The sequence below is a fragment of the Marmota monax genome, unplaced genomic scaffold (assembly GCF_021218885.2).
Source record: "Marmota monax isolate L192 unplaced genomic scaffold, Marmota_monax_Labrador192_F-V1.1 WCK01_AAM20220418_F8-fsc00176, whole genome shotgun sequence".
In the NCBI taxonomy this organism is placed as follows: Eukaryota; Metazoa; Chordata; class Mammalia; order Rodentia; family Sciuridae; genus Marmota; species Marmota monax.
In genome coordinates this window covers 1,374,969-1,379,097 of record NW_026694774.1, presented here as the reverse complement: position 1 = coordinate 1,379,097, position 4,129 = coordinate 1,374,969, and positions in this window count along the sequence as shown.

Sequence of the window (4,129 nt, the reverse complement as noted above, 5' to 3'; positions counted from 1 at the left end):
GTTGGCCTCATAGAATGAATTTGGAAGTTCTCCCTTCTTTTCTATTTCCTGAAGTAGCTTGAAAAGTATTGGTATTAGTTCTTCTTTAAAGGTTTTGTAAAATTCTGCTGTATACCCATCCTGTCCTGGGCTTTTCTTAGTTGGTAGTCTTTTTATGGTTTCTTCTATTTCCTCAATTGATATTGGTCTGCTTAGGTTGTCTATATCCTCCTGACTCAATCTGGGCAGATCATATGACTTAAGAAATTGATCTATGCCTTCACTATCTTCTAATTTATTGGAGTATAAGGATTCAAAATAGTTTTTGATTATCTTCTGTATTTCTGAAGTGTCTGTTGTGATATTGCCTTTTTCATCCCGTATGCTAGTAATTTGAGTTCTCTCTCTTCTTCTCTTCGCTAGCATGGCTAAGGGTCTGTCGATTTTGTTTATTTTTTCAAAGAACCAACTTTTAGTTTTGTCAATTTTTTCAATTGTTTCTTTTGTTTCGATTTCATTAATTTCAGCTCTGATTTTAATTATTTCTTGCCTTCTACTTCTTTTGCTGTTGTTTTGCTCTTCTTTTTCAAGGATTTTGAGATGAAGTATGAGATCATTTATTTGTTGGTTTTTTCTTTTTTTAAGGAATGAACTCCAAGCAATGAATTTTCCTCTTAGAACTGCTTTCAATGTGTCCCATAGATTCCGATATGTTGTGTCTGTGTTTTCATTTATCTCTAAGAATTTTTTAATTTCCTCCTTGATGTCTTCTATAACCCATTGATCATTCAGTAACCTATTGTTCATTCTCCAAGTGATGTATGCTTTTTCCTTCCTTCTTTTATCGTTGATTTTCAGTTTCATTCCATTATGATCAGATAAGATGCATGGTATTATCTCTACTCCTTTATATTGTCTAAGAGTTGCCCTGTGACATAATATATGATCTATTTTTGAGAAGGATCCATGTGCTGCTGAGAAAAAAGTGTAACTGCTTGATGTTGGGTGGTATATTCTATATATGTCAATTAGGTCTAGGTTATTAATAGTGTTATTGAGTTCTATAGTTTCCTTATTCAACTTTTGTTTGGAAGATCTGTCCAGTGGCGAGAGAGGTGTGTTGAAGTCTCCCATGATTATGGTATGGTGGTCTATTAGACTCTTGAACTTGAGAAGAGTTTGTTTGACGAACATAGCTGCACCATTGTTTGGGGCATAAATATTTATGATTGTTATGTCTTGTTGGTGTATGGTTCTATTTTATTTGATATGAGTATGGACACGCCTGCTTGTTTCCGAAGTCCATATGAGTGATATGATTTTTCCCAACCTTTCACCTTCAGCCTATGTATGTCTTTTCCTATCAAATGCGTCTCCTGTAGGCAGCATATTGTTGGGTCTTGTTTTGTGATCCATTCTACTAGCCTGTGTCTCTTAATTGGTGAGTTTAAGCCATTAACATTTAGGGTTATTATTGAGATATGGGTTGTTCTTCCAGCCATATTTGTTTATTTCTGTTACTAAACATGGTTTGTTTTCCTCTTTGATTATTTTCCCCCCCTTTACTGTCCTACCTCCCACTGTTGGTTTTCATTGTTATTTTCCATTTCCTCTTCCTGTAATGCTTTGGTGAGGATGTTTTGAAGAGATGGTTTTCTAGCTGCAAATTCTTTAAACTTTTGTTTATCGTGGAAGGTTTTAATTTCATCTTCCATCCTGAAGCTTAATTTCGCTGGATACACAATTCTTGGTTGGAACCCATTTTCTTTCAGTGTTTGAAATATGTTATTCCAGGATCTTCTAGCTTTCAGAGTCTGTGTTGAAAGATCAGCTGTTATCCTGATTGGCTTACCCCTAAATGTAATCTGCTTCCTTTCTCTTGTAGCTTTTAAAATTCTCTCCTTATTCTGTATGTTGGGCATCTTCATTATAATGTGTCTAGGTGTGGATCTCTTATGATTTTGCACATTCGGCGTCCTGTAAGCTTCTAGGATTTGGGATTCTGTCTCATTCTTCAAGTCTGGGAAGTTTTCTCGTATTATTTCATTGAATAGACTGCTCATTCCTTTGGTTTGGAGCTCTGTACCTTCCTGTATCCCAATGACTCTTAAGTTTGGTCTCTTAATGTTATCCCATATTTCTTGGATGTTCTGCTCATGGTTTCTTAACAGTCTTGCTGAGCTGTCTATGTTCTTTTCCAGTTGAAATACTTTGTCTTCATTGTCTGATGTTCTATCTTCTAAGTGTTCTACTCTGCTGGTAGTATTCTCCATTGAGTTTTTAAGTTGGTTTATTGCTTCCTGCATTTCTAGGATTTCTGTTTGTTTGTTTTTTATAACCTCTATCTCCCTTTATAGTTGATCCTTTGCTTCCTGGATTTGTTTGTGTAATTCATTGTGGAGGTGATCTTTCATTGTCTGATTTTGCTGTTTAATGTCTTCCTTGATACTCCAGATCATCTGAAGCATGTATATCCTGAATTCTTTATCTGACATTCCATCTGCTGCAGCTGTTACCTCTTCTAAAGTTGCGTTGACCTGCATTGCTTGTGGTCCTTTCTTTCCTTGTCTTTTCATACTGCTTGCGTATCTTTCCTGCAGGCGCGGGCGGCGGCTCTGCTCTCTCCTTATTCCAATTGGGGTGTCGTGGCTACCACGCCGGCAGGTCACTGGGCCTGTTCTGGGTGCTGGCGGCGGCTCTGTTCTGCCGCTACTCCAATTGGGGTGACAAGTGTACCACGGCGGCAGGCCACCGGGCCTGATCCGCCGGTCGGTTGCAGGTTTGCCTACCCTGCAGGCGCGGGCGGCGGCTCTACTCTGCCCCTACTCCAAATGGGGTGACGTGTCTGTCGTACCGGCAGGCCACTGCGCCTGTCCCGCTGGTCGGTCGCAGATCTGCCCACCTTTTGGGCACAGGTGGAGGCTCTGCTCTGCCCCTACTCCAATTGGGGTGTCGTGACTACCCCGCCTGCAGGACGCTGGGCCTGTTCCTGGCACGGGTGGCGACTCTGCTCTGCCCCTACTCCAATTAGGGTGGTGTGTGTACCACGCCGGCAGGCTCCTGGGCCTGATCCGCCGGTCTGTTGCAGGTCTGCCTACCTTGGAGGCGCGGGCGGCGGCTCTGCCCTGCCCCTCCTACCACGCCTGCGGACCCCTGGGCCTGATCTGCAGGTTGGTCACAGGTCTGCTCACCCTGCGGGCACGGGTGGCGGTTCCGCTCCGCCCCCACTCCAATTGGGGTCACGTGACCACCACACCGGCAGGGCCTGATCCGGGCGTGGGAGAAGGATCTGCTCTGCCCCTACTCAAGTTGGGGTGACGTGTGTACCACACTGGCATGCCACTGGGCCTGACCCACCAGGCTGTCACAGGTCTGTTTACCTTGCAAGCGCGAACGGCGGCTCTGCCCTGCCCCTCCTACCACGCCCATGTACCACTGGGTCGCGGGTCTGCCCACCTTGCGGGTGCGGGTGGCGGCTCCGCTCCTCCCCCTCTCCAATTGGGGTCACGCGGTCACTACACTGGCGAGCCGCTGGGCCTGCTCCGGGCGCTGGCGGTGGCCCGTCTCCTCCCCTCTGGCTCGACGACAAATTGAGGAGACTCGGGTGTCTGTGCCTCACCCCCCCTACCAGGAGACCAACTGTTTATGTTGCCGCTGGTATTGATGAAGTTCTCTCCTCCGCCGCTTTCTGATGACATCAGATCTCTGCCATGTTGGTATCCTATGCGAATGGCAGCATTTTGTTCCCCTTGCCGGGCAACCAAAGCAACGGGTGAGTCCTGACCGGCCCTCAGCAGGACCCGGACCGAGAAGCAGTTTTCGCAGGCTCCTAGCCCCGGGCCAGGGAAGTTCCGGGAGCCGGAACTCGTCCGCTCAGTGCTCGGTGTAAGCTCTGATAGGAGCAGGGTCCAAGAAGCAGTCCCCGCGGGCTCAGTTCCGGGAGCCGGAATTCGGCCGCTTAGTGCTTGGTGTATGCTCTGATAGGAGCAGGGTCCAAGAAGCAGCCTCCGCAGGCTCCGCAGCCCTGGGCCAGGGCGGTTCCGGGACGGTTCCGGGAGCCGGAACTCGGCCGCCCCGCGCTCGGTGTTCGCTCCGATAAGATCAGGTTCTAAGAAGCACCCAGGCACTGAACCCTAGCAATCTGTCTGCA